Here is a 14,982-nt window from a genome sequence, read left to right on the forward strand (position 1 = left end):
ACATCAGGAATCTTTATCCTATCATAACAAGTTAAGCCAGACTTATGATGCTAGAATTCTCATATCAGTATAAGCATCACTTTGAGTGCCACTGCTTGACTTTTGATTCAACTTCCTGCTAATGCTTATAGGAAAACAGTGTGAGATAGCTCAAAATGTGGACTCCTGCCACTCACTTGTAAGACCATGTAGGATCCCAGTCTCCTGGTCATTGCATTTGTTTGCCAAGTAAACCAGGGAATGGAAGACCCCTCTCTGTTACTCTGACATTCAAATAAAGTATTAAACCTTCCTAAAAAATTTGAGAAAAAGGTTTAGCATAAAGAAGTAACATCCTAGGGTTAAGCAGTTAGTAAAATGGCTTAAGAGATACAATAATGAGGTACTTATGTCACAGCTATTTCAATTATAAATGCTTTATGCTAGCATAGAAAAACTGGAAATTTCAGCTTTGATTTTGATCCAACTGAAAAATATTGATTTGCAGTATATTTTACGTTCATTTACATTTATGTGGCCACATTCTCTTTAGAAAAAAAATTAACTTTTATTTTTCCTGATACAGATCCACAGGCCCAATGATTTCCCCCATCACCATTCCCACAGCGATCTCCTCTCTTATTGCAGCAGTATTGTCCCCTATTCTTCTATTTCAGTGTATCACAACATTGTAGGTGTGGGTAAAGGTAGAAAGTGCATGACCCAATTGTCAACATATGCTTATCAATTTTATCGGGAGTCCATCTTTTTTTCAGGTGTCAGGATGCACACTGCAATGTATTTCTGCTTCTTGGTATGTTAGTCTGTATTATACAGTTCCTCTTGCTGAATCTATCTGTATACATATATTTGTGTGTGTGTTTTATAGATAGATAGATTGCTTCTTGCATTTTTCCTTTATTTTTGACATTCTTTACATAGTTAATTAGGGCAAAAAGTTTCAAGGGCTACAGGAAAGTGGGTAAGATTATTATTTCTACATTCTTTGTGTCATGTATTTGGGGTAAAAGGGGAGATAAAACTGCATTTTACTTATAAAGGTGACCTGCAATTCATTATTCATAAAAAGAATTGGGTTTTTATCAAGATCTTTCTGAGCGTTTTCCTAGTGTCATGAATAAATTTCACTTAGGCAACAGTAATTTATTTCTAGAATTTCCTTAAGGATAGGTATATCACTGCAGTTTTCACTTGGTTTTACTTTTCATAATGAGTAATAGGAAAGTATTTAGATGGTGTAAAAAGGCTGTAATCAACTCGTAATTGAGGATTTGTAAAGTCTAATGCGGATAAGGTTTCCAAATATCTATAACAAAAACAATCAATGGATGGAGAAAAACCTTTGAGCAAAGTGATTCTTGTCCTCATCAGGTTGTCTACATACTCATTGTTTGGGGTTCCACATCTAAAGACACTGGACTTACATATCGTTATTTGCAAAATGAAAGGGTTGGTAAGATCAGAGCCAAATCAAGTTGGTGTTACATCTTAAGGTGCCCTGTAAGGGGCTAAAGGGAGGGGCTCACTGAATAAGAAAATCTTAGGGACCACTCCATTAGGGCTGAATTTAGGGAGCTGAGAGCTAGGAACCTGTCACCATTATTATTATTACTAAATTATGTATTATGGAAAACTTACAAACAGAGAAATGTAGAATATTCTTATGAACTGCTTTGTACTCAATATCAGATTCAATAATTATCAGTTCCGAGTTATTGTTTCATTTATTCTCTTCCCTGCACACACTCTCCTGCTTTCATTCCCACACAGATAAGAGGAAACAAATTGACATGTACCTCTAAAAGACAAAGGACTAAATCCGCAAAATATACTCACTATGAACATATATATTTATTCAGGAAAGTTTTTCATAATAATCCCTTTTTAAACTGTTTATTTTATTTTGAATAAGGATTTTATATCCACATTCATTCATGGTATTTTGCTTTTTATTAACCATTTTTATTATGTGAGTGGAACAAATTTCATGTATTTCACATTCACAGTTTTAAGAATAAAATGATATGTCCCACCCTATCTATTCTCCCCTCTTTATCTCTATGCTTCCTACCCCTTACTTTATTTTCTTTTAATTTTTTCAATGACATACTTTGAATTTACTTATGTTACTCTTCACTTCACAAATTGATTTTGTGAAAACAGACTGATGGATCTATATTTTTGAAATCCTGAAATGGATAAAGTCTGTGTTCCCTTCCCACAGAATTGTAACCCAATAAGAAAGAAAATGGTAAACATTTTCACTTACTCTTTTTTCACTTTTGTGGTGATTCTTCTGTTAATTTCTTCAAGATGTTTCTGAAAATTCTTCCATTTTTATTGCATATGTTATTTTTATATTATAATTTCATAGCAACAGGGATTCTCCCTTTCGCCCTCACTCATTCCACCTACTGTTTCCCCCGTATTATTACAGAAGTATTGTCCCTTCAACAATAGTTACAAATCCAACATTCTGCTATTTAAGTGTGTGAATGTTTTTTAGGTATAGGCAATAGTAGAATGTCTACTATGCTATTTATATGATATATTTAAAAGTTTCATTGGAAGTCTTCAGTTTATTCAAGAGTAGAGATAAACACTGCAACATACCTTCACTTCCTATTATGCTAGTCTCCATTATACTGGATATCAACTAATAACACCTGCTGGCTAGGGTGTGGGAAAAAGGTACCCTACTTCACTGTTGGTGGGACTGTAGTATAGTATAACCATTATGGAAGTCAGTATTGAGAGTGCTGACAGAATAAAATTGATCTGTTATATGACCTAACTATGCCAGTCTTGGGAATATATCCAAATGTAACAAAATTGGTATAATGAGATAATGACTTGCAACCTTCTATTTACAGCAGTACAATCTACAATAGTGAAAATGTGGAAAAAATCCAGATATCTGTCAAAAGAAGGGTGGATAAAGAAACTGGTACACTGACTCTATGTAATACTACTCAACCATTAAAAAAAAAAAATTCTACCAAATGGTTCCGACGAGAGACTATTATATTCAATGAAATAAACTAATGCCAAAGGACAGATATTATATAATCTCTCTGAAATAAGGCAGCAATTATGCAAAACATAAAATAAATAAATACATAGGTAAACATGCATAGACAACTTAAAAAGAAAAACAAGAACAGAAGGCTAATGTTATGGTGTAGATCATTAAGCCATCATCACTGGCAATATAAGCATCCTATATGGGCTCAGTTCCAGTCCTAGTACTGACAGTTCCACTTCCAACAAGCTCCCTGCTAATGTGCTTGGGAAAGCACAGGAGAAAAAAATATGACCCACTGCATACATGTTGGAAACATATATGAAGCTTTTGGCTCCTGGCTTCTGCCTGGCTCGACTCACCATATGAGAAGTGAACCAACAGACTGAAGATCTCTCTCTCTTTCTCTCTCTCTCTTTTGTTCTCCTACTCTCATAACTCTGCTTGTCAAATACATAAATAAATCTTGAGAAAAACTTCTGAGGATAAGTGATTGGGTATTTAATCTAACAGTCAAGAGGCTCATGTCATTAATTGGAATGACTGGGGTCAATATCTGACTCCAGCTCTGATTACAGCTTCCTGATGATGCAGATCCTGGAAGGCTCCACTGACCACCCAAATGGTAGCATTCTTGAAGCCCATGTGAGAGAGCTGGATTGTGTTCCCAGCTTATTGAGTAAACCCAGCCAAGTCCCAACTTGTCCTTCTTGGTATTTAGTCAGAGAGCCAGCAGATAGGAGCATTTTCTCTTATTTTTCCTTTATCTTTGCATCCTTCTTTCTTTGTCTCCCCCCCTTCTTTCTTTTTCTTTCTGTCTCTCTGCTCCTCCAGTTAATCAGTTAACTTTTAAATATAAGGATGAGGAATGTTGCACAAGAAACTTGCACGTAGAGGTAGCTTTTAAACTAGAAGTGGTTCTAGAAACCTAAGGAGCAGGAATCCACAGCTGTTCGTCATAAATTCCAAATAAGGTGTTATTTGCATGTCTCCATAGCTATACCTTTCAACTCCGCCATGGGCAGTTGATTCTCCTGTTGCAGCAGGAATGTCCTAAAGTGGGTGTCTGAGTGATCCTATTCAAATTTTATTTGCAGCTCACACCAGTGACCATAGATGACCACACTTGAGTTGGGTACACCATACTGATACCTACACTGAATAATGATCTGTGATATTCTTCTATCAAAGACTGAGAGTAGGCAGATTTTCTGGCATATTTTTGTCACATGTTAATAATCCAATCACATTTTTTTTCTAATGTAATTTATGTCAAATAGACAACTTTATGGTTCTATTGTTCTTTGTAATAATGATGATTTACTTACTAAAACTTTATATGCATTTTATGGTACCAGGGAAAATCCATGTTAAGAGCTAAAAAATTGTATGAAAGCTTAAGCATTTACAAGGAAATCTTATAATAAAAATTAATCTGTTCTGTCTTGGATTCAATTTAAATCTTTTAATATTTTACGTAATGATAATGTAAATTATTCTGCACCACATATATGCTGCTATTCAATGGGTATGGTGTCTCAAATATTTCACACACAACATTAAGTTTACTTCCCCTTATTCTGCAACACTAAGAAAAAAGGAACCAATTCATAAATTTACAACAAAAGACCTGATGAGGACCACTGCATTGCTCTCATGTCCACCGGCTGCTCACAGCCCAACCATGATGGCCTGTTTCCAGGCTGCAGCTGAAGCACACTTGGAGCATCACCGATTTTGTCTTTTTCCTCTTAGAATTGGCAAATAACTTTGTGACTGCTTCTAAAAATCACAGTCCATTCTCCTCTCCAGAATTAAAACTAAATTGGATACTTTTATTTCTCTCCAGTTTTAACACATTGCCAGGTAGTTTGCTATCAAGGCATTGCACAAGCTGTTCCTTGTTTAATGACGGTTTGTGCCAGATCGTAAATTTCAAGGTCAACTCAAAGTCTTACAGAATCATGCCAGAGGAAGCTGTAATCTGTGAATGTACTTCTCTGGCAGTTCACTCCAACTGGAATTTCTTAGATTCTGATTGGGAACTGCCCTCTTAACAACAAGAACGCAGATTTTAAAAGATCATGTTACTAGTTTTAGTTTCATACGGTCCTGTTATTTACATTAATATGGTATCAGTACAAAGCCAAGATATGTATTAAATTATATTCAGGGATATAGGAACGGGAACAGGTATTTGATGTAGCAGTTAAGAAGCCTACTGGGATACATGCATCCCATATCAAGGTACCTGAGTTTGAGTCCTGGCTCCAAGTTTAATGGAAAGTTCTTCATAATGCAGATACTGGGAGGTAGCAGACGATAGCTCAAATTGCTGGGTTCCTGCTACCAGTGTAGAAGATGTGCATTGAGTTCCCAATTCCTGGCTTCAACCTGGTCGTGCTCATTTATTTGAAGAATCAATTAAGGAATAATTTACCTTCAGTTCTCTCTCACTTTCTCTGTCTGGCTCACAAATATATATATATATGGTATTTAGTCAGAGACCCAGCAGATAAGAGCATTTTCTCTTATTTTTTTCCTTTATCTTTGCATCCTTCTCTCTTTGTCTCCCCTCTTTCTCTCTTTTTCTTTCTGTCTCTCTGCTCCTCCAGTTAATCAGTTAATTTTTAAATATAAGGATGAGGAATGTTGCGCAAGAAACTTGCAAGTAGAGGTATATTAATATTTTGGAATAGGATTTATCATCTGAAAATGATTACCACGGCTCTGACTGTGTGTATTAGCACAAATTGGCGGAGCCCGTCTGGAATATGGCTTGTATTATTGTCTTTGAGATCAATACAGTTTACTGCAGGATGGATTTTGCTGAAGTGATCATTCTGATCATGAAGCCACCCTAAATTAATGTGTCAGCAGTTTAGTTTCTAACCACATGCATACACAGCTGTCATCAACCAGATGCTACCCATCTAAATGCTGGGTATTTGGGAAGATGTAGTCACCATTTAGGCCTCTGGGGCATCATTTGGCTAAATGCAGTCATTGTGTAGCTTTCTTAGTAGAAGAAACTTGACAATTACTTGGTACTGGGAATGAAGTCTGAAAACTCCAGTATATGTTGGGAGTGGATACTTATTAAAGTGAATGGAGAAGACATGTTTCAGACTAAATCAAGGTGAGTAATCTATATTTCCACTAGCAGCAGAAAGTTTGAATTCAGTCAAACCTTGAAGCCTCTCTCTCTCACACACACCCTTCTACCCTGGGTCTGTAAATGTAAGATCAGTACTAAGGATGGGAAGACAGACTTTGTACCCAGCAGACTACCTTTCACTCCTTTCCACCACTACTAACAAGACTAGAGTGTAAGGAGGGAGACTGGACAGTCATTGGCCACTTCTAATGGGAAGATGGTGGGGATACCTCCTGCTTTGCTAATCTTAACCATTTCTTAGGTGCCTCACAATGTTGTTTAATCCTTTAAGATTTTGTTTGTTTGTTTGTTTATACAGTCCTCTGTATGCAACTTTTTTCTCTACTTCACCTCTTCCCAAGTCATCTGTGATCCCTCTTGCTTCTCTTCTGAGGACTGGTTAGTTTTCATGCTATTCCCTGTCTTCTTGGAAGTATGTGCTTGTTTATAGCAGACTCTAACAGTACTAGCTGCCCCACGTTTCTGGGCTCTTTCACCAACTCTTGCCCTACACATGCCTCAGACAACTGTTGAGGATACAGCCACAAATACTGATTTTAAACCATATTTTACTTTGAAGTATAAACTCTTCCAAGACAAAAAAGAATGTGTGTGCCCAAATTGATAGAGGATCACATTTCATGTACTATATGTTGAAAATCATAAACATTGACATATGTAAGTAACAATGGAAAATATTTATCTTTGTACAAATTCAGAGTAAGGAAGAATTTCTTTCTGCTAATTGTATGTCCTTTTTTTTTTATTATTTATTGTATAGACCTCCAGCAGGACAATCATACTACACTCCAATGCTTGTCACTTTCTTGGTGAAATCATTACTAAATACATATATAAAATACAGCTTGGAAATACAAGAATTGGTGTGAACTGGATTTCACATTTCAAATACAATCCTCCGTCCGACTAGAATGAAACCTCTGGAACCTCAGCAATTTCAGTGGACTTCATTCACTGTGCAGTATGTAGGAAAGAAGACACCCAATAAACACTTGCTGTCTGAATTGAATGGATGTTTCCCACAGCATGGGCAAAGGAAATGAGTGACACACATGTGGATATTACAGCAAATGGAAAATCATTGCAGAGATCCAGCAAATTCTCGTGTGACTTTGGAAATTAGATGTGGCAAGGATGCAGTGATCTCCTGCAGTTCTGAGGTTGTAATTTTGCTTTTTTCAGGTGTCGAGCGTTCTTAAGACAAAGACCCCTGATGCTAGTGCAGTTGCTCAACAAGCTAATCCTCCATCCTCAAGTGGAGGATCTTGTACAGGTACAATTTCATCACTCAACTGCTCTGCTTCCAATCAGGCTCCTTCCTTATGGCTTGGGAAAGCAATGGAGAATGGCTTAAGACCTTGACTCCTGCACCCACATAGGAGAACTGAAGACGTTCCTTGTTCCTGGCTGTGAGTCAGCTCAGTTCTGGCTGCAGTGTTCATTTAGGGAATGTATCAGTTGATATAAAATTGATCTTTCTGTGTCAGTTCTCCTCTCTGTAAACCTTCCTTCCAAATAAATAAATTTTAAATAAGAAAAAACAATCAACCCCTAGGTATAAATTCTTATGTTTTTAAATGCAAGTATTGTTCTATTTTTTTTAAGGTTCACATTTAAATATACTCAGTCACAAATATCTGAGTAATGTCTTTTGGCTCATGTGCTTGTAACTTGAGCTCAAATCACACATGAGAATTTTCTTGACTATGTGTGTATGTGTGCATGTGTGCGTATTTTCTTTGTCAGTTGATTTCTGGAAAGAGTTTGATAACTTTGCCTGCCAAGTTTTTCTTTGCGAAAGTTTAATTCCATGTAGTTCCTGTGAATGAAAATGCTGATCCTGGCCAGTATTGCTGTATTCTCCACATAATGTTGTTAAAATTCTACTACTTGCTATTTTACTTGTTAGTAAAGCAAATTTTATTTCCATTTAGTTTCAAAAATATCTTCACAACTTTTTGAAGAAGTTTAAAATGCATTTGAATATACATTTGCTTATGTTGTTAATCAAAATTCTTATGTTTGAATTATTTTTGAGAGTACATGGCAGTTACAGTATGAATAGAATGATTTATTTTTGCTTCAGTTTTTTCGTCCAGTAGCTGCTAAATAGAAACACACATTCTAATTAGTTTTCAAATTTCCATTAGAATGCTCTAATAACTCTTAGCTTAATGACATTTCACTTGGCAAGAGAAATAACTGGAGTAAGATTCTCAAATACAAGACCAGTCCAATTAAAGCACTAAAGGCATTGTGTTAAGGAATGGAACCAAATGTAAATTTGTTATTTGAGTCTCTGATTATTTGTTAATTAGATGGCAATTGGGTGCTAAAGCATATGTATTGAGGTTGAACAACAAAGATATGTCTTTACAAAGTATACTTACTGATCTAAAATTATGCCCTCTGTAATTATTGCTGATTAAAAGTGAATAGAGGGATCTAGAAAGTAGATCTGCATAATCACCACAGAAGAGAGGTCTTCATTCTAGGTGAGTGGCTAAAGTTCAATCCTACCACGTGTCAGAATCCTACATATGTGCCAGTCCATGTCCCGGTTGCTCCACTTCCCTCCAGCTTCCACCTCATGGCCTGGGAAAGCAGTCAAAGATGGCCCAAAGCCTTGGGACCCTGCACTCACATGGGAGACATGGAGACAAGTACACCGAACTTAAACATGTCCAAACTCATACAACTAACAGTTTTCAGAGCCAATATTTGAACCTAGTGAATCTGACCTGACCTGAATCCATTCTCTTTCATCTTTAGGATATAATACGTCAGCCCTACACATCACTCACAAATATAGTGATGAATAAATTTCATTGATTTTTATTATTTTGCAGACACAAATGTTGCTCTAACAGAATGAAGATTTTTTGTTTTATGCCAAAGACCACTTGGAAGTATATAATAACATCATTTGTGGGCTATATACAATTATCAACTTGAAAAGTAAGCCTGCTCGAATGTTTTGAATTATGTGTTCCTGCATTCTTTATCTTGCAGGGCCAGTTCAAGTGACTTGCAACCCTTCACATCCCTGCTGGAGGTGAGGAAAGAAATTGTTTATGGCTGGTAAGTTGGAATGCTCTTCTGGAAAAAGCAGGAGTGACCAAGTAAGATTTGTATAGAAACTGAGTAGGTTCTGCAGAGTGAGACCAGCATTGCAAGAAGTGGGAAAAGGGAAAAGGGTTTTTTTTTTCATGATTTTATTACATTCATTTAAAATAGAGATACAGAGGAAAGAGGGACAGAGAGAGCTTCCATCTTTTGCTTCATTTCTCAAATGGCTGCAAACAGGTGACATTTGGCCAGGCTGAGGTCAGGGGCCTAAAAATTCATTGGGTTTCCTTATTGGATACAGGGGCAAAAACAGGGAGCAGGATAGGAAATGAAGCACTTAAACAGGTACTTATACAGCATGGAAGCATCACAGGCTGCAGTGTAACCTGTTTAAAATGTGTTTTGTTTATCAAATGGGAAAACTTCTGGGTAGAAAAGAAATATCTTGAAGAGGTAAGGGAATATGAAGAGGTAAGGGAATATATTTCAGAGAAAATAGCTTGCAAAACTAATATATCATTGAAATTTTATTCAAAAAAGCATGAGACTAGTGAAAATTTCACACCAGAGGAGCCTTATTATTAGAGTGATAATTTATACACTAATGTGGCAGAAATAGGAATATGCCTGAATGGGGCACACCCTGACAACAACTTACAGAGAGAGAAGAAGCATGTTTTGTTTTGTTTTTATTAATTTTTGTTGGAGATGTTTTCTTCCACGTAGTCTGATAAGACTTTGGCAAATGTAGTGTCCTCAGCAAGAGAGTGGCATCCCACATAAGTGAAAGAGGAAGAAAATATGTGCCAGATTGAATTTCTAAGTCGCACCAAAAGTGTACATGGTACTCTCTATGCTGTTTCTCAATTCCTTCAGCAGCCATATGTTTTAGTAGTAAGGTTAACATTTTTTTCTGAAACACACAGGCATTATGCCTTATTAAACCATTGAGCATTGTGCTTTGGGAACTTTGTCTGTTCTGTAAATGTCAGTTTACAATGACTTAAGAAAATCCAAAACTGGTTAGCAGTGGGAAGAAGGCAATCTTATCAATTCATGTTGTTTCCAGGATACGTGAAACGTCATGTGTGTAACCTTACAGATCATTTTGTAAAGTGGAAATGGTAATGAGATTGGGACAACTACACATAATAAATAGGTTCCATCCTTTAAAATGCTGATTTGTTTTTGGAAAATATTTTCTTTACCTGTATTGATGAGATACATTTTTTTAAAATTTACGATCAAATTGGTCTGATACATTGAAGAGGGTAAATTTTAAATGAATATAGCAAAGGAGCACAAGATAATTAAAACAGAAAAAAATTGAAATACCTCTTTACTACCTATGTTGTTTGCATTTGTTCAGCTTGGAGAATTGACAAAATGGGTTTCTTTCATTAATCAATTCAAGCCAAACTCATTTTATTTCACATAAGGAGATTTTAATTTCACCAAAAAGACATTAAGATTTCTCCCTTCTTCATTCTCATTTCTCTTTGTCTTTTCCATCAAACCTTCCTACCACAAATAAATTTCTCCAATTGAAATTCCTATGAAAATGCTGTTGCCAAAAATAAATCACTTTCCTTGAAATTACCATAAAAAATTTCATCCAGTGGGAAATTGGGTGGGCCTTCTCCCTTAATACCCCCCCCTTTAAACATGAAGGAAACAATATGGAAATAATAGCCTTACCCACTTTCCTATAGCCCTTGAACCTTTTTACCCTAATTAACTATGTAAAGATTGTCAAAAATATAGTAATAATAAAAAAATTCATCCACTATTCTTTCATTCTGGCACTTTATTAACACCAAAATTATATCAGTCCCCTATTGACATCCAGTACTGTACCCAAATGCAACTGCATGAGTAGCCCATTGGAATTCAAAACTTCATTTTTTCAATTTCATTATAGTTTATAATATCACTGTTATTTAGTAAAGGAATTTTGTATTCATTTTCATCTTAGCATATGGTAAGCAAAGACATTTAAGAACACGCCACCCAAAGACATTTATGAATATGTCATAACTTAATAGAAAATATTATTTTTATGGTACAGTCTTTTCAAGACATAACACTTTAGCCAACAGTAATGAACAACCAGTTACTTACATCTTGGTCTGTATATTTGTTTCTTTTATAAATGATGACCCAGGTGTGTTCTCTTCATGAAGATCATTATGGATATGCAAAAGAAATTGAATAAATCAAATTTTATTGGAAGCAATTAATCAAATACATTAGCAGTTTAAAAGCTGACTTCAGATTTGTAATTACTATATGTGCAGCTTAATGAGAAAATATATACCATTATGATGTGTAGGTTTTGTCAATTCCAGTATATTTGGATAAATCCTAAGCATAATCAGTGTTTGATTAGCTATCAAAATGGTTTGCAATCCACTGGACAATTTGTAGTTATCTGCACTGCTTTTATCTGACTTGGTATCTGGAAGATGCATAAGCCAGTTGTATCAGGCTAGAGCAATTAACTCGCAATTTGGAGCATTTAACTGCAAGATTGGCTTTTGAGAAGGTCTGCTTACCATGTTACTCATAGGAAATAGATTCTGTTTGTAATCTGGCTCAACAAAATTGCTCATGAAACATTTTCACAGCAAGATTGTGTCAGAGCCAGTGAGCTCTTCAGAAAAAATGCTTGTTGGGAAAAAAATGGAATATTCTAAGCCAACATTTTGAACCATTGCCAAACAAACTTGATTCCTTAAATTTTATCTCAAGAAGCTTCTTCTCAGTCAGGAGAAATGAAATCCAAAAGCAGATTGAAGGATATTTTAAAATGTTGCATGTTAGCAAGTTGTAACACAAAGTCTTTTTAGTAACTCATAATTTAAAATATACAGCTAAATGTAGGCTTTGGCCTAGTAATTAAGATGCTTGCACTCCTGTTACAGTGTCTGGGATACCTGGCTCCACTCTTTGATTTTATACCTGCTAATGGGGACCTTGGGAGGCAACAGAAAATGGCTGACAAGACTGGATTCCTACCACCCATGTGGAAGAAATTATTGAGTTCCTGGATTCTAACTTCAGAAGCCAGCCTACCCAGGAGCTATCAACATCATTTGGAGCATTAAAAACATCATTTGGAAAGTCAGTCAACAGAAGAGAACTCTGTCTGATGCTTCTCTCTCTTTCTCAAAAGATTTCTGTTAAAGTATACAGTTACCACATAGCTTTGGCGCATGGATCAAGAATACTTCACTGTAATCACATGCTCATCCCCATTATGCATATTCATGGAAATCACGCTCTGAAGATGTTAGTTGATGATATAAAATGATATAGAATCCACATATGAACTAAATACTGCCATATATTCCAAATTATCTCTAAATTAATTATATACCTAACAAAATATAAATGCCATCTATATAGTTTTTGATTTTACCATTTATGATATAATGGTAAGAAAAATTGTGGCAAGATAGGCAGCAATTCATAACTGTTGAAATATCAAAACCACTTGAGCAAGAACCTCAGAGCATACCCTACATCCGGGACCTGGGCAGGGTGGGAAATTGGGTGGGCCTTCTCCCTTAATACCCCCCTTTAAACTTGAAGGAAACAATATGGAAAAAATAATAGTCTTACCCACTTTCCTGTAGTCCTTGAACCTTTTTATCCCAATTAACTATGTAAAGATTGTCACAATATAATTTAAAAAAATTTTTTTAAAGAAAAATTGTGTGCATGTTCAGCATATAATTTAAAATATTAAGTGACAAGCAGATATTTCCCCAGGGGTTAAGAGCTTACATTCCATGTTGATGCTCATGGGAAAATGAACTCTACCCTTTCACTCCAGCTTTCTGCTAATGTAGACTGTGAGAGCTCGCAATAGGTATGGCCTATGTGTCATATAATCTTCACACACACACACAAACACAGTAACACTGTTCATTCATAGTTTATTGAATCCATAGGTATGGAACCCATGAGAGTAGAGACAGAACTTCTAAGCTCTTTTCCTGCTTTGCTTTCTTTCTTTTCTTCACTTTGTTGTTACAAGCTTTCTTTACTCTGATCATAAGATTGCATTTTTCCAGTATCAAAGTAGAAAAATTTTTTTTCATTTATATCAACTTCCGTTAAACCAAATAAAATTGAAATGTAAAAAAATTCTTTCTCTGTAACTCTTTCAAATTAAAAAAAAATATCTTTTATAAAAGAGTGCAATGTTGACAGAACTCTATAGTGTCTTCTGATCACTTGAGAAATTCACTGACGATGAAAAATATCAGTCATTCACTATGGGTGTGCTACAACTGTAACAACCATAGAAGAAAGGAAAAAGCTAAGTGGAATGAAAATATACAAAACTGAAGAACCCAAAAGCAGAATAAACCCATCCTCCCATAGAGGCCTTTTGCTACTGCTGAGAAAGCACATAATTTCAGATAATTATACATAAAGGGCTCTTCTGGAAGACAGATCAAAACTATGGAGAGTAGAAAGAAAACAGAAATTTAATGTGAGAAAGAATAGAAAACAATTGAGAGATAAAGTATCCCCATAAGAACAAACATATTTAACCTCTATTTTAAGGAAATAAAATGCATTCAGCTTCTTTGATCCTCATTAAACTTTTGAGTCACACAAGTATTTTACATATTGTGTTAAAAGAAGATATGAAGTGGATGTTACCCCTCAACTGGCACCTGAGCGTCTGTGAGGAGTGAACTAGCAGCTGGAAGATCTTTCTGTGTCCATGTCTGCCTCTGTGACTTTCAAATATAATTTTAAAAAGAAATTCAAAAGCTTAAAAGCTTTGTGCAGATTTGGAAGAGGCATATTCTTTCAACTTTTCTTTACTGTAGGAGAATTTTATTTCATTTGAAAGACCAAGGAAAGCTTTGCTAGGTATGTTATTTTGCACTGAAAATTTTTTGCTTTTAGAATCTGGAATATGTCGTTCCATTCTCTTCTGGCCTGTAGAGTTTCCTGTGAGATGTCAGCTGTGAATTTAATTGCCATTCCTCTATATGTCAATTGATTTATTTCACGAGCACACTTAAGGATTTTTCCTTATGTCCAACTGAAGAGAGCTTGATTATCACGTGTCGTGATAAAGATCGCTTTTTGGTCACCCTACAAATGATACTTAAAGATGTTTTCTTGAGACAGAAAAAAAATAATACCCACCAAAACCAAAGGCAAATGTGAAGAACATCCCAATAAAATAAAAACAGAAGACTAAATCAATGAACAACCCATTACTACATGATAGGAACAATTTATCTCCTATTTATATTAACCCTGAATATAAATGGCTTAAATTTATGAATTAACCATCATAAATTAGTAGATGGGATTAAAAGCATGAAACCCATCTATTTGCTGCCTACAGAAATATATCTCACCAACAAAGATCATGTGAACTATAGCTCATGAATTTTGGTGTTTTTGTTTTTAGTTTCATTTCTTCAAAATACTTTTTTTTTCAAATTCTTCACTGACTCACAGATCATGCAATAGCATCATTCTCATCCAGAAGTTTCTTTTCTTTTTCATTTCTTCAGTAACACATTAGTCATTCAGTAGCATGTTATTTAACTACATGGTGCTGTATGTTTCCATTTTTTCTCCCTGCTATTGATTTTGTAGTGTGGCTTTTCATTCAAGGGGATATATAGTAACTGTGTAATGGAGACTATCATATCCAGTGGCATGTTATTTAACT

At 35.4% G+C, this 14,982-nt stretch overlaps 1 pseudogene; it reads right to left on the reverse strand.

Moving 5' to 3' along the window:
* Positions 1 to 1,252: 1,252 nt before the first annotated feature.
* LOC121164892 overlaps positions 1,253 to 14,982 on the reverse strand; it is a 227,064-nt pseudogene continuing 213,334 nt past the window's right edge.

This window comes from Ochotona curzoniae, unplaced genomic scaffold (assembly GCF_017591425.1).
Source record: "Ochotona curzoniae isolate NIBS_2020 unplaced genomic scaffold, NIBS_Ocur_1.0 contig_1071, whole genome shotgun sequence".
Taxonomy (NCBI): domain Eukaryota; kingdom Metazoa; phylum Chordata; class Mammalia; order Lagomorpha; family Ochotonidae; genus Ochotona; species Ochotona curzoniae.